Source organism: Schistocerca americana, chromosome 3, assembly GCF_021461395.2.
Source record: "Schistocerca americana isolate TAMUIC-IGC-003095 chromosome 3, iqSchAmer2.1, whole genome shotgun sequence".
NCBI classification, from domain to species: domain Eukaryota; kingdom Metazoa; phylum Arthropoda; class Insecta; order Orthoptera; family Acrididae; genus Schistocerca; species Schistocerca americana.
In genome coordinates this window covers 289,411,626-289,432,732 of record NC_060121.1, presented here as the reverse complement: position 1 = coordinate 289,432,732, position 21,107 = coordinate 289,411,626, and positions in this window count along the sequence as shown.

The following is a 21,107-nucleotide window of genomic DNA, read 5'->3' as shown; positions in this document are numbered from 1 at the left end:
GACAGGAATGGGGGAAATAAATAAAGTAGAAGAAGAATGGGTAGCTTTGAGGGATGAAGTAGTGAAGGCAGCAGAGGATCAAGTAGGTAAAAAGACGAAGGCTAGTAGAAATCCTTGGGTAACAGAAGAAATATTGAATTTAATTGATGAAAGGAGAAAATATAAAAATGCAGTAAGTGAAACAGGCAAAAAGGAATACAAACGTCTCAAAAATGATATCGACAGGAAGTGCAAAATGGCTAAGCAGGGATGGCTAGAGGACAAATGTAAGGATGTAGAGGCTTATCTCACTAGGGGTAAGATAGATACCGCCTACAGGAAAATTAAAGAGACCTTTGGAGATAAGAGAACGACTTGTATGAATATCAAGAGCTCAGATGGAAACCCAGTTCTAAGCAAAGAAGGGAAAGCAGAAAGGTGGAAGGAGTATATAGAGGGGCTATACAAGGGCGATGTACTTGAGGACAATATTATGGAAACGGAAGAGGATGTAGATGAAGATGAAATGGGAGATACGATACTGCGTGAAGAGTTTGACAGAGCACTGAAAGACCTGAGTCGAAACAAGGCCCCCGGAGTAGACAATATTCCATTGGAACTACTGACGGCCGTGGGAGAGCCAGTCCTGACAAAACTCTACCATCTGGTGAGCAAGATGTATGAAACAGGCGAAATACCCTCAGACTTCAAGAAGAATATAATAATTCCAATCCCAAAGAAAGCAGGTGTTGACAGATGTGAAAATTACCGAACTATCAGCTTAATAAGTCACAGCTGCAAAATACTAACACGAATTCTTTACAGACGAATGGAAAAACTAGTAGAAGCCAACCTCGGGGAAGATCAGTTTGGATTCCGTAGAAACACTGGAACACGTGAGGCAATACTGACCTTACGACTTATCTTAGAAGAAAGATTACGGAAAGGCAAACCTACGTTTCTAGCATTTGTAGACTTAGAGAAAGCTTTTGACAATGTTGACTGGAATACTCTCTTTCAAATTCTAAAGGTGGCAGGGGTAAAATACAGGGAGCGAAAGGCTATTTACAATTTGTACAGAAACCAGATGGCAGTTATAAGAGTCGAGGGACATGAAAGGGAAGCAGTGGTTGGGAAGGGAGTAAGACAGGGTTGTAGCCTGTCCCCGATGTTGTTCAATCTGTATATTGAGCAAGCAGTAAAGGAAACAAAAGAAAAATTCGGAGTGGGTATTAAAATTCATGGAGAAGAAATAAAAACTTTGAGGTTCGCCGATGACATTGTAATTCTGTCAGAGACAGCAAAGGACTTGGCAGAGCAGTTGAATGGAATGGACAGTGTCTTGAAAGGAGGATATAAGATGAACATCAACAAAAGCAAAACAAGGATAATGGAATGTGGTCTAATTAAGTCGGGTGATGCTGAGGGAATTAGATTAGGAAATGAGGCACTCAAAGTAGTAAAGGAGTTTTGCTATTTGGGGAGCAAAATAACTGATGATGGTCGAAGTAGAGAGGATATAAAATGCAGGCTGGCAATGGCGAGGAAAGCGTTTCTGAAGAAGAGAAATTTGTTAACATCCAGTATTGATTTAAGTGTCAGGAAGTCATTTCTGAAAGCATTCGTATGGAGTGTAGCCATGTATGGAAGTGAAACATGGACGATAAATAGTTTGGACAAGAAGAGAATAGAAGCTTTCGAAATGTGCTGCTACAGAAGAATGCTGAAGATTAGATGGGTAGATCACATAACTAATGAGGAAGTATTGAATAGGATTGGGGAGAAGAGAAGTTTGTGGCACAACTTGACCAGAAGAAGGGATCGGTTGGTAGGACATGTTCTGAGGCATCAAGGGATCACCAATTTAGTATTGGAGGGCAGCGTGGAGGGTAAAAATCGTAGGGGGAGACCAAGAGATGAATACACTAAGTAGATTCAGAAGGATGTAGGTTGCAGTAAGTACTGGGAGATGAAAAAGCTTGCACAGGATAGAGTAGCATGGAGAGCTGCATCAAACCAGTCTCAGGACTGAAGACCACAACAACAACAACATATATTACACGTATTAAAAATGCTATTTGAAAACGCACGCACATTCAATTGCAACATTTCAAAATCTAAGCCAATCGACCGACTACTTTTCGAGTTTTGCGAGTACAAACAAATGCAGGCTGAATTTTTATTTATAAATATATTTAAAGAATTCTCGGCAATGATCAGTTTTTCTGCCTCTCATATTTCCAGTATTTATTTCGAAATGCTGAAGTTTCACCAGCAGATTTTTTTTGTATATCGCTATGTTACCACTCTTTAAAAAATATTGAAAGACATGTTTGTATTTGTTTGTTAATTCTTCAGTATTAACGTGATTTTTTTGTTCTTGCCCCGAAAATACTTCCTTGTACGATTTTGATCAAGTGTAATATGCCAATCGGTCTTGATAAAGCGTAATTTTCATTAAGTAGCGACATACTTTTGTACGTCTCTTACAGGTTGGCAGAAAATCCAAACGTTGCAGGGATCAGTGTAGCAGTCCATGTAAAGACATTATGATATCTTGGAAGAAAAACGACGCACAACTGAAAAAAATAGGGCATATGGAGCAGACAAGCATAGGCGGCGAGCACTGCTTGCCAAAAGAAATCTTCTAGTATCAAAAACAGGTCTTAATTTGAGAAAGACATTTCTGAGAAAACATATTTGGAGCTTAGCAATGCAGTGAAGTGGATATTAATCTTTGAGATAACTGGAAAAGAAGAGACTCAAAAAGCCTGGGATGTGATTTTGCAGAAGAATTGGGAAAATTAAGTGGAATATTAAGATAAGAGATGAGGATGTTGTCTGTAGTATTACTGAGGGAGGAAATACGTGAAAGACTAACTAGAAGTGATGCGATGATAGGAAATGTGTTAACTTCCATCGTACTTAAGGTGCTGTGGAGAGCAACATTTAAGGTGGTAGTCAAGAGATGGAAGTATATGCATTAAAATATTAATATACGACATTGAGTGTAGATGCTAGTCAGAGATGAAGAGGCTGGCAAAGAAGAGGTAAACGTGAAGGGCTCCGACAGACCAGTAGGAGTCTCGTTACACACGAAAGGTAGGTCTTCTGTTTCTGGAACTTGTGAAGGAGAGTTTCTGCACCTTCTGTTATAGCCTTCAGACACTACAAGCTGCCGAGTTCGTGATGCCACTCATTTAATGCCTGATGATATATCCACGTACTGACAGACAGTAAACCTCAGCAAGTGCAGATGATTCAATTTGGAAATGTGTCTCAAAACTAATAAGATATAACATACTCAGGAAAGTGTCTATGAGAAGTTTAAGACTAATATGGACACTTTACTCAAAAGATAATTAATTTTTAATTCCGTTTTTCTTAGTGTTATTAGATAACGTGTACTTTTAAATGTTGCGATGTGGACTAAAGAGCTTCGAGAGATTTAATAACTGAAAAACTTGCAAATACTCACTGTACTGGTCCAAACACGTAAAATCAATGTGACATGAAAAACTGTTGCTGGCGCATAAATAAAATGTGAGGACAAATGGCACGGAAATAGTGGTCCCAATAAAAGATGTGCCGTGTGTGGCTCCCGAATATTGTGGTTATGTACGACATGTGGGCGAGTGACACCATACATAAGTGTTACAGGTAAGTGTTCACTGAACAGGACAGCATGTCGCATCTTAACCGACTTTGAACGTGGGACGATAACTGGCGCAACGAATATGCGTAATAACATACCGAAAATTGCATAAGAACTGGGGTTCCGACGTCAACAAGACTAGAGTGGTTCCTCAGTATCGCAGAGACGAAACTTCTACACGCGTAGTTGCTGTACAGTAAGACCACAAGTTGTTGACGAGCGGCTGTTACGTCGGCGCCTCAGAGACATTCGGTGCAATCGACGAGTACTGAGAGTCCGATCACAGTCGATTTGAGTGTGGACGCGGGGAACCCATCTCTGCCAGGGCAGTAAGGAGGCAAATGCACCTCATATGCTTCACTAGCCGAGGACCTACATCACATACAGTGATTTCATATATTAGGCCATTCTTTACATATTCCTTGCACCTGGAGTACCTTGCCAAACTTTTATATCTAACCGCTGTTGTCACACTGTAGTGTATACTACCATTTTAAATCTAATTTTCCAAATCAGCTGCTAATAATTTTATTTTATTTCGTAGAACAGGCCTATTTCAGCAAAATTGCCATTGTCAAGTACACCTGCGAATATTACAGCTGCGAAATTACATTTACTTCTGCGATATTTGTAGATGAAATTAATTGTACACGTGTACTTACCTCTAGCACCACTGGTGACTCATTCTGCAGGTATAGCTCTTTTTTATGGTGACAGAATAATGTTACGTAGTAATCTGACACTTAGTTGACAGTTCCCAATTATGCAGTATGCCTACAAAGTTGTTATATATAGCCAGCAGTATTGTTCGAGATACAGATAATTTAGTTGTTTGTGTAATCTTTCGTTGCTTATTTTTTATCCGTTTCACGTTCCAGAATATCAATAAAATTTTCTAGGTAATGTTTACGTTTGATCCCGATCTGTTCGTTTAATATGTCTTGCGGTTAACCACTTTGTAAAGATACGGCATCATTGAGAACTGTCAACTGTTGTTGTTGTGGTCTTCAGCCCAAAGACTAGTTTGATGCAGCTCTCCATGCTACTCTACCCTGTGCGAACCTCTTCATCTCCGAATAACTACTGCAACCTACAACCTTCTGAATCTGTTTACTGCGTTCATCTCTTGATCTCCCTCTACGTTATTTACCGCCCACACTTACATCCAGTACTAAACTGGTGATAGATTAATGTCTCAGAAGACGCCGTTTTAATCGATCACTTTTTTTAGTCAAGTTGTGACACAAATTTCTTGTCTCCTCAATTCTGTTCAGCACCTCCTCATTAGTTATCTGATCGACCCATGTAATCTTCAACATTCTTCTATAGCAGCACATTTCGAAAGCATCTATTCTCGTTTTGTCTAAACTGTTTATCAAAAATGGTTCAAATGGCTCTGAGCACTATGGGACTTAACAGCTATGGTCATCAGTCCCCTAGAACTTAGAACTACTTAAACCTAACTAACCTAAGGACATCACACAACACCCAGCCATCACGAGGCAGAGAAAATCCCTGACCCCGCCGGGAATCGAACCCGGGAACCCGGGCGTGGGAAGCGAGAACGCTACCGCACGACCACGAGATGCAGGCAACTGTTTATCGTTCATGTTTCACTTCCATATATGGCTACACTCCAGACAAATACCTTCAGAAAAGACTTCATACACTTAAATCTATATTCGATGTTAACAAACTTCTCCTCTTCAGAAATGTTTTCTTCTGCCGTTGCCAGTCTACATTTTATACCTCTCTACTTCAGTCATCGTCAGTTATTTTGCTGCCGAAACAGCAAAACTCATCTACTACGGTGCCGGCCGGTGTGGCCGTGCGGTTCTAGGCGCTTCAGTCTGGAACCGCATGACCGCTACGGTCGCAGGTTCGAATCCTGCCTCGGACATGGATGCGTGTGATGTCCATAGGTTAGTTAGGTTTAAGTAGTTCTAAGTTCTAGAGGGATTGATGACCACAGATGTTAAGTCCCATAGTGCTCAGAGCCATTTGAACCATTTTTTTCATCTACTACTTTAAGTTTCTCGTTTCCTAATCAAATTGCCTTAGAATTAGCTGATTTCATTTGACTACATTCCATTATCCTTGTTTTGCTTTTGTTAATGTTCATCTTATATCCTCCTTTCAAGACATGGTGCATTCCGTTCAACTGCTCTTCCAAGTCGTTTGCTGTCACTGACAGAAATACAATGTTAGCAGCAAACCTCAAGGTTTTTATTTCTTCTCCCTGAACTTTAACTGCTAATTCAAATTTTTCTTTGGTTTCCTATACTACTTGTTCAGTGTACAGATTGAAGAAGGTTACGCCAACCGAAGTGGCCGTGCGGTTAAAGGCGCTGCTGTCTGGAACCGCAAGACCGCTACGGTCGCAGGTTCGAATCCTGCCTCGGGCATGGATGTTTGTGATGTCCTTAGGTTAGTTAGATTTAACTAGTTCTAAGTTCTAGGGGACTAATGACCTCAGCAGTTGAGTCCCATAGTGCTCAGAGCCATTTGAACCATTTGAAGAAGGTTACAACCCTGTCTCACTTCCTTCTCAACCACTGTCTCCGTTTCGTACTCCTCGACTCATAACTGCATCTGATTTCGTTACAAGTTGTGAATAGCGTTTCGCTCCCTGTATTTTACTCCTGCCTCCTTATCATTTTCAAAGAGACTATTCCAGTCAACATTGTCAAAAGCTTCCTGTAAGTCTACAAATGCTATAAATGTGGGTTTTTATGTCTAATTCCGTTGTGAACAATGTGCAACACGACAGTGTTATTGTCAATATATTTTGAATAAATGGCAGCACCGGCCGTAAATATGGAAATCCTTTATTTTACAGACTTATTTCAGTCACACAGTGTGTGAAGATGGTCACACAGTGACCAAAATAAATCTGTAAAATAAAGGATTTCAATATTTATCGAAAATATATTGAAATGTAGGTTTGTCTTTCCTTAACTTTCCTTGACAGCTCTTTCCTTGACTGTCAACTAACTGTCAATTTACTACGTGACTTCATTCTGCCATCTTAAAAAAGGGCGAAAATTGACAAAGGGATTCAACAATGATGCAATATTGGTCACCTAGCCGTAATTATATATGCACAATGAAGTGAATATACAAATATCGCAAAAGTAAAAGAAATTTGCCCAGTGTAATGACAATACTGCCGAAATAGGCATGTAGTAAGAAATCTATTAAGATTATTAGCAGCTATCTTGGAAGATTCAAAGTAAAATGTCATGTTAGACGTGTTTCATGCTGCAGACCCAACTACACAAAAAATATACTAATTAATGCACTACATTCAAATGGCACCTAATGTCCATCAACATCGCTTTGGTCCGGGGTAAAATAGTAGTTCACTAAATAATTTGGATTCTTTTCGTTGCTCGTTTGTAGACTTAGAAACACACTACTCTGCAAAACTTAAGGACAAAATAGATGCCGGTATCTGTGGTCGAGCGGTTGTAGGCACTTCAGTCCGGAACCGCGCCGCTGCTGCGGTCGCAGGTTCGAATCCTGCCTCGGGCATGGATGTATGTGATGTCCTTAGATTAGTTAGGTTTAAGTAGTTCTAAGTGTAGGGGACTGATGACCTCAGATGTCCCAAAGTACTTAGAGCCATTTTTTTGAACAAAATAGATAACGTAACAAAAGATATTAACTACGCTATGGAAATGATTGTAAGTGCAGGAGCATGTTGCCAGAAGTTTCCCAGTCGGACACAGAAACTTGTACATCACATTGCGTGAGGTCAGCGCGAATATAGCGCCAAAAATCACTGCCCCAGAGACAGCTGAAGGAACTGGAGAAAACAGCGCGTGTCAATCAGCGAGCACTTTCGGTGCGGAATGGTGACAACATGGCCCGGAGACAACATCTGGATGACTTCACTCGCGGAAGAATCGTCGGGAAACTGCCTAGGAGTTTGGTATTGCTCACAGCATTGTTTCGTACTGGATCACAGGCGCTGCTGCCCGAAGGAGAATTGGTTGTTGACCACGACCTCTACAACAGCAGTTTGTACAACAGGCAATAATGGACCAACGGCAAAACGTGGGTGCAATTGCAACCACATTTAACGGGACAGAGGCTCGACCTCTGCATGAAGGTGGTCTCTTTACCCCGAGACAAGTACACTTGTTTTCCGCGACACCCGCATATCGAACGTTGTCGAACAAGATCGTTTTTTTGCCCAGGTGTCAGAGAATGGAGAGGCGTAAGGTTGCGTGGGCATACTGACCTCCAAACTTATGGACACAGATATTTTGTGGTGACTCTGTTCTCTTTCCCCATGAGTGTCTTTTCAGCGGTGCATTCGGCCCTGTCTTCATTTCTAGAGACGACAACCGCTTCGAACTGCGCAGGTTTACGGGCTCTTGGAAAGAGAGGATATTCGGCGAAAGGGCTGACCTAATCGTCCGCCCCTCCCCTCCGCCCTCGCCCCGACTCACGTCCCATTGAGCACGTATGGGATGCGTTGGTGATACGTATTTCAGCACGCCCACATGCACCAACGACCACCCAGCAGATGTAAATTGCGATGGTGGAGGAGTGGAAAGGAACTCCTCACCAATCTCGTGACCAGCGGTCAGCATAGGGACACTTTGCAGAGTAAGAATGACGACCGTGGTGATCACACAGCCCATTAAGAACAGCGTGCAGGAACCGTCATGAATCGCGGGGGCGCCAGTGTAAATTTTGTCCTTTAATATAAATGTCATTTATGTTCGTTTCGTTACGTATTTCTGTCATTTACCTTCTCTTCTACACTGCACGTCTGCAGCTCGTGATCTCGCGGTAGCGTTCTCGCTTCCCGAGCACGGCGTCCCAGGTTCGATTCCCGGCGGGGTCAGGGATTTTTCACCTTCCCCGAGACGACTGGGTGTTGTTGTGTTGTATTCATCATGATCATTCATCCCCATTACGGTAGGAGGGAAGCAATGGTAAACCACCTCCATTAGGATTCTGCCTAGTACGGTGATGCGGGTCTCCCGCATCGTTCTCCTATGCTCTGCCAAGGAGCATGGGACTTCATTTCCATTCCACTATACTGTATCAGTTCTTACATCGAGGTTTGTTACTTTGCAGTGACACGTCATGAGGAAGTTACATTCATCCGTAACTTTTGGACATCATCGTACAATATGGAGGTATTACACAGTACAGTAGCTGAAGCATAAGTTGTTCCTAAACGTTTTCACTTTTGTAATGAATCCAAATGAGCTTCGGCGTCAGGAAATGAACGTGCGGTAACAGTCGGCGGAAATGACTGTCCCAATAATTTCAGTGCCATAACCAAGAAAAAGAGCAGTAAATGTCCTGTTTCCGTGTCAGGTGTGTATTCAGTCCGTACACTCTTATGGTGCGAATGGAACACCGTGGGTAAACATGTCTGCTAATTTAAAGAGAGAGAGAAACATCTGCTAAGTAAATATCTGGGCATTAATTAGTAAAAACTAGTTTTACAGCAGGCACAAGTGCATCCGTCTTCTCTATCGCACACGTGTCGCCAACATGTTTTTTTCAGCTCCAGTATGTCAGCGCATTGTGTTAACAAGCAGGAATTTCCGTTGTGACACACATATCACATCCCACTTCCAATGTGGTCTATTATCAAAGACAACTTACCTCACACGCACAGCTGCGCACAGCTGCTTGCTTAATTAGTACCAGAAATCGCACATTTTGGTGCCCCAAATACACGGTTCAGTCACGTTAATGTGACCACCTGCCAGAAACCTGAATAACCACCTTTTACAGCGCGGGCATGGAGGAAGAGAGTCAGTGAGCTTCTGGAAGGTACCGACAGAGACGTTGAACCGATTCCAGCGCCGTGGCCAGCAACGCTGTGTTTCTCGGTTGAGGATCCATGGGGCGAAGAGCCCGATAGAAGTGGACCTACAGATTCTCGATTAGGTTTAAATCGGCGGAGTTTGGTGGCCAAGAGAGTACGGTAAACTTATCCTGGGGCTGCAGGAAACACACACATCACTGCGACCCGTGTGAAACGTAACACTTTCCAGCTGTTAGATGCCACGGTGCCGAGGAAATAAGAAAGTACGTGTAGGGTTGGGTTGGGTTGTTTGGGGAAGGAGACCAGACAGCGAGGTCATCGGTCTCATCGGATTAGGGAAGGATGGGGAAGGAAGTCGGCCGTGCCCTTTCAGAGGAACCATCCCGGCATTTGCCTGGAGTGATTGAGGGAAATCACGGGAAACCTAAATCAGGAGGGCCGGACGCGGGATTGAACCGTCGACCTCCCGAATGTAAGTACAGTGTCGAACCACTGCGCCACCTCACTCGGTCTACATGTAGGTTGGACGTGATACCCGTGATAGTTGCATACTTGTGTTGCCCCATTGTGCCTTCTGGAATGACGAAATCACACTGGGAATGCCACGAAAACACTCCCTAGAAAACAACGCTTCCTCCTCTACCTGGACACGTTTGCTTTCAGACGCTTCACGTCAAACATGTCAACGGCCATTGTGCGATGCAGCATAAAACGTGATTCATCTGACAAAGCCACCTGTCGACATTCAGCGCTAGTCCATTTGCGGTACTGGCGCTAAAATGTCAGCCTTCGTCGCCCATGAGGAGCAACCAGGGTACGTGCATGAACCAGCTACCTGCTGCAGAGGCCCATTTGCAGTAACGTTCCTTCACTGAACGGTCGTTGAGGAAACATTGTATCATCCCCTTGGTTCATCGTGGCGGTCAGTTGCTGAACGGTTGCACGTTTATTCGCCCGTACACATCTCCACAGCCGTCGTTCACCCTTTTCATCTACGGTCCGTGGTCCGCCACAGTTGCCTCCGCGCTGGTTTTGGATAGCGCCATTTTGAGGTGCACGGTATACGGGCTGTTCAAAAAGTCTCTCCGCAGTGCCGTACGATTGTTAGCCGCGCGTTCCGCGTGATTGTTCGCCCGCCTGGGTTACTTCCCTTCAAGTGGACTCTCCCAACATTCCACTGTTTCGTTTATCTGAGCCAGCGTCAGCAGTATCGTTGGTGTGTGTCGTTACGTGTAGAAGTGAACGTTTAAGTTTAGTTCCTTTGTTCGATTGTTTCGTTTTTGTCACTGTTAAAATGCTAAACACTGAAGAACGTGTGTTTTTAGTCGAACAAGTGCTCAAAGCTGACGGTAAATAAACAGTTTCAGTTCGTCGAACATTTAATTCAGTTTTCCCGGAGACAGCACTCTCACATCGCGATACTGTGCGAGATTTGATTAACAAATTTCAAAGTAAGGGTTCAGTGACAGATGCACCGAGAAGTGGTCGTCCTAGCGTTTTGTCTGAGGATAAACTGATCGATATTTCCGATAAAATGTCCATGAGTCTGAACAAGTCAGTAAGAAAACTCGCCCGTGAAATCGATGTTAGTGTCGGAACGGCCCACACCTCTGTAAAGAAACAATTGGAACTTTTCCCATACAAAGTGACAGTCGCGCAAGAAATGAAAAATACTGATCATGGCGAGAGACTGCATTATTGTCAATGGTTCAAAAATTTCGTTATAAAATGGAAGGGATATTCTTAATGAAACGTTTTTCACTGATAAGTCGTGGTTTCATTTATCCGGGTTCACGAGCTCGCAAAATTCTCGTATGTGGAGTGCTGCAAATCCATTGTATATTCCTGAGGAACCACTTCATTCTGTGAAGATAGGAGTTTTGATTGCAATTTCTAGGCATCGAGTTGTGGGTTCATATTTTTCAACGAAACAGTAAACACAGAATGATACTGCAGTGGTATTCTGTACCCATTCATAGGAGAACTTGTGTTAAGTGAAATGCTGAACGGTTATTCTCAACAAGATGGTGCAACCGCGCATACAGCTCTCGTTTCAATGCCACTGCTTGCTGATGCTTTTAGTGGTCGCATAATTTCACAGGGACTTTGGCCTCCACGATCGCCTGACCTAACACCACCTGACTTTTTCTTCTGGGGTGCAGCGAAAGCAACTGTCCATAAAAACCGTCAAAAATCGATCGATGAATTGAAAACTGCAATATCCACTTCCATTGCTTCTGTTACAGAAGAAATGTTACAGCTTGGGTTTGGAAACATGATTAGACGAATTGAACTGTGTACTCAACAACAGAGGGAATACTTTCAACATTGAATGTGAAAATTTGTAAGTGAAAATGGATATTCAGTAAATTAATAACTTGTATTTCACTGAGTTTCATTTCGGTATATTCACTGCGGCATACAGCACACGCGGCTAACGATCATACGGCACTGCGGAGAGACTTTTTGAACACCCCGTACTTAAACCGCGGTGGTACGCGAACAGTTCTCAGAAAGTATCGGAAATGCTTCCATCTTTGGCCCGAAAGCCAATGATCACGCCCTTTTGGACGTTAGGTAAATCGCTCCGTTTCCGCATTACAACCACCGCAATTATATATCCTCCACCTCCCGTGTATGACTGATTATTGCACACCGACGTCGAACATAGGCAGTGTTCACATTAATGTGGCTACTCAGTGTATTAGGCTGGTTTCCTGGATCCCAAAAATGGAATCCCATTTAGAATCTAATAATTCCGATAGGAAACATAGGTCATGTGTCAATTTGTCAACTCTGTAAATACGTAAGACGTTAAGTTTCGCCAGTTCTTTATGAGACCTCTCTGAGTTTGACTAAAGTGCCATCTCTCTCGATGGGATCAGATAAACAGATAATACAAAAACAATGAAAAATTGTTGATTGCTAGTTTTCGGTGTCTGTAAAAAAATTAAAATATGATCTAGGGCGTTTCCAGCAGTGGAGAACAGCGCCTAAGGCGACAAAATTAGAAATGAGACCTTCATTTGTCGACTTATAACAACTTTACTGCATTCTTCACTCGCGTCAGAGTAGTCTACGTGACACATTCAAATTAGAGAATTTCTTTGACATGAGAGACTCTCGTAACATGTACATATTTTTCTCTCTTTCAGTCATTACTAGCCTATAGCAGGAATATAGGACAGACATAAATATTACCTTACTCACTTAGAACAGTATTCTGGGAAGCAAGAAACATAAATTCTGAAGAGTGAGGTTTGGGATGTTATACCGTTTTTCGGAAAGTAACTACACTGCTGGCCATTAAAACTGCAACATATTACAGGCACCGTGAAACAAAAGTTAAATTTGGCACGGGGAGCTAGAGTATACAAATAAGGGATCAAAAGCGAAAAGTCCACTAGTAATAAAATCACAGTATTGGGAAAACGAAAAAAGCCGTGTATCTTCGTCCCATAAATAGCTAATTCGTTTCTGTCTTCTCTGAATATTCTGTAGACATCGGGAATGTTATCAGAACTAATTGAGTTATACCAAATTATATTCTCTGGATGTGGAGAAGGGAAATGGATTGGACAAGTGGGGTTTTCACAGAATTCAATGAAAACGCCACTAATATAATGCATAAAATATTGTAGCTATATACTACGTAAATGTTACTGTCTAACTGAAGTAATGTATTACGACTTACGTTATTTAAACAATTATTTATTAAAGATAAAGGGCGAAAAATGTGGTATGCAGTCTCCAATGACATCTCAAAACATTAATCCTCATCTCCACTACCATTGTCACCTTTGCTTGTTTCACAGTCACAACTTGTTGCAGGTGAATCCGCTGATGCAGCTGTGCCAAATAGTCTTGAGTAGTTTGCTTTCAGGGTTTTCGAGATATTCCGCAAGTTCTAATAAGTCTTCAGCCTTTACAGGTTTCACTCCAGAATGGAATGTAAAAGCTCCTCGTAAGTTCATTGTGTCCGGAGCATTGAACCTCGGAGCTGTGATGATGTAAGGGCTCCAGGTACCATGGTACCCGTCTTGCAAATATACAACTTTGTTTTTAAATGCAAACTATATAGATGTAATACCTAAAGTATGATTGCTGGATTTGGGGTTTTTAACTGGCGGTTGATTTTTTAAAATCCTTGAAATCTTGGCAGGCGAATATCTCCAAAAAATTGAGATGGATCCGTTCAGTTCTTCAGAATCCTTTCACCCCAGGTGTCGGGAAGTCTGACGGTGGTAGCCTTCCTGTGTTGAGCAGAAATAAGTGAAAGTTCCTGGTCGTTTGTTAGGTAGCTATGACCACGAACGAGGAGAACATATGTAACTCTTTAAAAATTTTTGAAAATGTGCACCGCTCAGAAGAGGAAGTAAAGCGTTGTATTTTTGTTTTCCCCAGGACAACTGTCACTTATTAAAACCAGCTGCTTCGTCAGTTCTGAGTGTCGCATGTTGTTTAAGAAATGTAGTAGCATCGAGATAACCTCACTGGAACCCATTCTTTCCTTCATTTTCCACATGTATTATTTGAGGTGGAAAAGTTGCAAAACTATGTATATATTCACTTAATGTAATATAATACGTCATTGGAACCTCCAGCAGATAAAATTAGTGCTGAAATTAGAATGTAAAATGAAAAACAAGTTGAAATTGCTTGATTAGAAAAAAACAAAATGCAAAATTATAATTTAGGAAAATTAATACAATTTAATAACGAACATCAATTAGGTACAATTTAAGAAACACAATTTACGAAAATACAGTCATAATTGGGACTATGTAATGTACGAATACCTGTCACTCGAAAAGCGATTCAATAAGAGCTTTCTTTATACCGGAAATTTCCATTTTTTCTTGTACGCTACAACTCACGAAGTTTAGTATTATTTGCATCAGCTATAATCTTCAACACAGCGTCTATTCCCTGAGAGATGCACGCATGTCTGAAAGACATTCTAATGTAAGATACAGACACTGTATAAACACATACATTGTAACAATCAATGATATTAAAAATTACATTACACTTACGTCATACGTGAAGAGAGTCAGACCCCAGAATGTGCCGTTCTTCTTAAATGACCGATGCCTACCTCGCCACGAGCAGCGCTAAAGCGACACTGTTCTTGCTGTGGCGAATCTTCAAGCAGTCTACAACAAAACTGAGACAACCGCCCTGAAGTGGACAGTGTGCGAGGTAGAGATGTGACGTTTTCCGTGTACGTTAGGGCTCTTCGCACGTATTTTTCAGTAACCAACCGAAAATTGCCGTTTTTCAACCTGTGTCACTTTTCTGCCGGGGGTGCGATTTGTTGCCCGTGCTGTCCTGAACTACAGAGGTTTTACGACTGTAACCGGTCGGCGGCCATTAACCCCTATAATTTATGAACCCAGCCATAGAGCTGAAGCAGCATGGAATGACCTACCTGTATCTGTCATCCAAGTTCACTTGGCAGTCTTGTAGTAACTTCTACTTTCCGCATGCTCCCAATCCAGTTATGAATTAAATCATAAGTCGAATAGAAATGTCAAACGTTATAAGCGCAGCTTTGTCAAAAAGTGTGCTTCCAGTGCTGTTGTGGTTGTGGCAGTCTGTTGTATGTATCTAGACTTCTTGCCAAGCGCCATATCAGGGAGAAAATGCTTAAAACATTAATTACTACATTGTACATGGTCTTTGAGTCAAGCAATGTTTTCCTTTGTTCTGTAGGATTTACAGAAGAGTTTTGAATCAGCTAAAGCTGTGACCCCATACAATGTAATTCCAACGTTTACAACAAACTTCTTTGATTTTAAAGGTGCTGCTGAAATATTTGTAAGGGATCCCTCTCTCAGTGATAAGCGTATTTTGCCGCACAGATCGAGAATAGGCCGAGGATCGATAGTCAGAGAGTGGTATTGTTGTGAGATGCTTTTGACTGGTAAGAATGTGTGTTGGCTATAGTGACGTTGTGGGTGGAAGCATGTTTTATTGGCTCTGAGTATATCCCTATCGCAGTGGGTTCACCCCGAGCGAACTACTCAGAACAGATTTGTGACACCTGTTTTTACCAGGAAGGGATTATAAACACGGAGAATCGATATTATTGGTCATGTCTGTCGTGTATGATGATTATTACAACAGCTTGTGATGAAGTTTCAATGGATTTCACCTGTGTTGAGACCAAGCGTGAACAGAGGTGTATAACAACTGTAGTGACTACCCCCATTTGTGATTAAAGAGAATATATAAAATTACTTTGTGCAAACTTTTCGCGACCTTGCTTAAAGCAAAACCGTTCCTTGAATGTAGCATTGTTGAGTTGCCAAAAATCCGATTGAAACCAATCCCGTAAGTGTCAAACCGATTAGCATTTACCTATTAGGTCACGATTATTGTACAATAAAGGTTACTCTGCTATATTATTCGACAGCTAATAAAAATATAATTCATAGGGGTGTTTCATATCTTTGTCAACGTAAAACGCCCAGACACAGTATGATCAAATTCTCTCATTCTCATCAATTTCAAATGGCTATTAAAAATTCTTGCTGTGGAGCAAATGAATGGAGAAAAGTCAAGTATTAAAAAGAAGAAAGACCACAGCTGATGTATGCCATGCCGTACTTCATCTCAATGACCAGTCACATTAATCAGTTGCAAAACAGGAAGACCTGTTGGCGATGTTACCATTTCTTCCTCAAAAGCACAGAGAGTTGGCAATATCTGGTCCCAGTAATGGAGTTGTGAAATAAAGAGAAGTCAATACTGATTATATTTGTTTCTTGAATATAATTTTGTTATCATCTTGCATGTAAAAGACATGAAAAATGTTTTTGTTAGTAACAATTCTGCTAGTTAAAATATTACCGCTGTATTTCTGTACTTATACTATCACAACTAAAATTTGATGCCCCGGTATCAACGGCACTTGAAATAAAAGCTGCCATATTGGCACAGTTATTGGCAACAGTGAGTTCATTGGTATGGCACTTAAAATGTTCTTAATAAATAATTGTTTTTCTAATTTATCTCATTATTTTTTGCAGTGACGGGTGAGCAACATAATTTTGTGATATCTGAATACTTCCTAAAACACTTGGATACAAATAAGTTAGGTACAAAACGAAAGAGAATTGTAAGGTTTCTAGTTTATTTTTGATATTCAAGAAACGTGATATGAGCTCAATATTATCATTCATGTGTCATACTTTACATCTGTACGCTCGAGATTTTCTTAAACAGAGATTTTCAATAGTCGATATGTTACGCCGCAGAGGTTCTCAGAACAGGCAATGTGATCTTTGGTTGCCATCAGCATTGTTGTTGCTGTAGCATTCTATGAAATGGTAGTGAGTGACTCGGTTGTTGATAATGCTACTCAGCGGTTTAGAAATTGCTTGTCGATTATAGTGATAAACATACAGGATATGATGAGTTTTTGAAATTCAATTTGTTAAAGATTAATTTGAGAAACGGAGATTCTCAGGTAATGTTGCTGCGGCATTGCTTACGCGCGCGTAATTTATGATGTGTTTGAGAAAACGGATTTTTCTTTATTGGTTCGGGGTAGTTTCATTGTTCAGACATGATGACGTAAGTGGCGTGCACCCACAAGTTATATATTTGGCACTCGTTTACTGTTTCAGTAATTAATTTCACAGCAGGGTCATAATTTTCAATAAGAAGTAATTTTTGTAAAGATGATTGTAATAGCGAAAGAGTGAGCTACATTACTGAGAAAATTCAGCAAACTTAAATTCTACCACCGTCTCCTCAAGAAATTTTATTTCCTGATTACGGTATGTATGTCACCGCACTGCACTTCGTGGACCACAGTGACTCAAGCATGATGTGCTTAGAATAATTGCAAGTCCTTGCATTGCACTGTGTAAGGCTCTTTTTCTTCTTTAGATGGTTTCCTATCACTCCGAACAATACCGAGTTTCAGTTGCCACAGGTGCGCCATGAAAATTAGTTACGGCTAGTTTCACTTTAGAATCAGGGTACACCTAAATCATTCACAGTTAGGCATTTCACTTTAAAACTATCAGTAGGCTCAGTTTAGATAAAGTTTAGTTTCAAATTACATTTGTTACGTAGACAGTCTTATTTTTACAGCAACTGTGTATCATTCGGTGTCTAGAATTTTATATATTCAGTTTGTATCTTTATAGAAACATTTTGGTTATTTATTCGTTCAATACTCAGTTTGTAATTTTATGTAGAATTTTTATTCTCTTATTTTTCTGTGTTAGACTTGCAAGTCGCGTAGTGTGACGTCACGCATTGTAGCACTGTTCACTACACTGAACAATATTAAGTTTTAAAGGACAGCTCATTTAGTTTACAGTTTTGATTTTCCAATTAATTTCGTAGAAGCTAACTGCAATACATGTATACTGTTGTACAGTTACAGATGTCGGCGACTTTTGTTATCAGATAGTGCCTTCGTAATCATACCACCAGTATTTTTTAATGACAACAAGATACACGAAGTTGAAAATGCGAAACCAGTCCAGTCCAGGTTTACTTCACAGCAAACAAACATTTGATTCAGAAAAATTACAGTGTTTTTTGATAGTCCAGAGTAATGTGAGGTTTGGCCTTAAGGGGGGTAGGACGTCAAACGGGCCGACTTGGAGCAGGAGAGGCACCACAGGACATTTTAATTTCCACTGTCTATAATTTTACAAATAAATTCATAAAAATTTAACAACATGACCAGCAAGGATTCAGGATGTATACTCATAGCAGTGGAAGCTCAAAAACGTAACAAAACACATTTTTTTACATGTGAAATTTCATTATGTTTTCACTTACTACTGGCTGCATTTGTTGCTATAGGCACACTTTTATTCCCAACTAGGAGAGATTCTTCGATGACTTTTGCACAGCATATAAACCATAGTTACAGGTGTATGAAACTCTAGAAGTTATTTAATTTGTGAAAAAATGAATGAACTGTTACGTTTTAAACTTCGTGTTTAGAAAAAATTCAAGTTTTATTGTTAATCATCTTACTTTTTTTCACAGTTTTAATAGATCTGGAAAATTCTAGAGTCTCATACACCTATGTATGCTATTTGTTTGCTGTTCGTCTGCTATGAAAAATTCATCGAAGAATTTCTTTTACTTAGGAAGAAAAGCGTACCTATAGCAACAAATGCAGCCAGTAATAAGTGAAAAAATGATGAAATTTCACATGTAAAAAAAGTATTTTGCTACGTTTTTGAACTTCCACTGCGATTAGTGTGAGTCCTCAATCCTTCCTGGTCATCGTGACAAAGTTTTATGAATTTTTTTTGTAAAAGTATAGACAGTAGAAATTAAAATGTCCTGTGGTGACTCTCCTGCTCGAAGTCGGCCCGTTTGACGTCTTACCCCCCTTAAAACGTTCGACATTTCTAATAGTTCTATAGTGTTGCTACTAATTTGGATGTAAAGAATAAGCAAAATTTCTCATGCTGAGATTTTAACGGTGGCGGTTGTACGTTGCGCAAAACGGATCCGGTTAGCTAACAACACGAACTGCAGTTGAACATACGCAGCTAGAGACGGAGACAGGTTTGATTAATAAGACGGCCGCTGTGGAGGAGGCGGCAGGTGAGCGTGTCCTGTCTATCAGGAGGGTCCCCGGTGTGGCGGAGGCGCGAGGTGCGTGCGCCGTCGCCGGCTCCACGGTTTAATTAAGCCGGCCGCGACAGTTGTGGCGGGCGCGCCGGCAGCTGGGTGGTCAGCTGCCATGTAGAGTGGACTAGAGTAGAGTGGACTGTGTGTGTGTGTGTGTGTATGTGGAAGACGGGAGGAGCGCTCGCCTGCCTTGGGGGAGGCGCCACGGCCACGGAGGGACACGGAGGAGGGGGAAGGGGAAGGGGGGAGGTTGCGTCGCGGCGCCGGCGCGCTGCCGTTACAATTAATTAGGCCGACATCGGCGGCGTGCTAGCCGGTAGCCAGCCAGGCCTCATTAGGCAGCGCTCCCACCTAATTGGGATGAAGCGCTACACCAGGCCGGCCCGAGACCGGTCCGCTCCTCCTCTCCTGCTTGTGCTGCCGCAGACACACACACGCACACGCACGTGGTTCAACTATAACGTAGACACGAAGGTGGGACCAGGGAGCCGCGGCTTCGTTCATACACTACTGGCCATTAAAATTGCTACACCAAGAAAAATGCAAATGATAAACTGGTATTCATTGGACAAATATATTATACTAGAACTGACATGTGATTACATTTTCACGCAATTTGGGTGCATAGATCCTGAGAAATCAGTACCCAGAATAACCACCTCTGGCCGTAATAACGGCCTTGATACCCCTGGGCATTGAGTCAAACAGAGCTTGGATGGCGTGTACAGGTACAGCTGCCCATACCACAGTTCATCCAGAGTAGCGGTTGGCGTATTGAGACGAGCCAGTTGCTCGGCCACCATTGACCAGACGTTTTCAGTTGGTGAGAGATTTGGAGAATCTGCTGGCCAGGGCAGCAGTCGAACATTTTCTGTATCCAGAAAGGCCCGTACAGGACCTGCAAAATGCGGGCGTGCATTATCCTGCTGAAATGTAGGGTTTCGCAGGGATCGAATGAAGGGTAGAGCCACGGGTCGTAAACACATCTGAAATGTAACGTTCACTGTTCAAAGTGCCGTCAGTGTGAACAAGACGTGACCGAGACGCGTAACCAATGGCACTCCATACCATCACGGCGGGTGATACGCCAGTATGGCGATGACGAATACACGATTCCAATGTGCATTCACAGCGATGTCGCCAAACACGGATGCGACTATCATGATGTTGTAAACAGAACCTGGATTCATCCGAAAAAAATGACGTTTTGCCATTCGTGCACCCAGGTTCGTCGTTGAGTACACCATCGCAGGCGCTCCTGTCTGTGATGCAGCGTCAAGGGTAACCGCAGCCATGGTCTCCGAGCTGATAGTCCATGCTGCCGCAAATGTTGTCGAACTGTTCGTTTCGATGGTTGTTGTCTTGCAAACGTCCCAATCTGTTGACTCAGGGATTGAGACGAGGCTGAACGATCCGTTACAGCCACGCGGATAAGATGCCTGTCATCTCGACTGCTAGTGATACGAGGCCCTTTGGGATCCAGCACGGCGTTCCGTATTACCCTTCTGAACACACCGATTCCATATTCTGCTAACAGTCATTGGATGTCGACCAACTCGAGCAGCAATGTCGCGATACGATAAACCGCAATCGCGATAGGCTACAATCCGACCTTAATCAAAGTCGGAAACGTGATGGTACGCATTTCTCCTCCTTACTCGAGGCATCACAACAACGTTTCACCAGGCAACGCCGGTCAACTGCTGTTTGTGCATGAAAAATCGGTTGTAAACTTTCCTCACGTTGTAAGTGTCGCCACCGGCGCAAACCTTGTGTGAATTTTCTGAAAAGCTAATCATTTGCGTATCACAGCATCTTCTTCCTGTCGGTTAAATTTCGCGTTTGTAGCACGTCATCTTCGTGGTGAAGCAATTTTAATGGCCAGTAGTGTATTAGTCACAGGCACAGCTGCTGCAGTAAGCGCCGTCATATACGTCTCCTGGTGCCTGAGAACTTTTTCTAGCATACTCACCATCTCCGTACTAATCTGTTAGGATGCCTCACTGCCATGCGGAGGACGTATGCTTGATTAGAGTCACTGTTAAGTACACGACA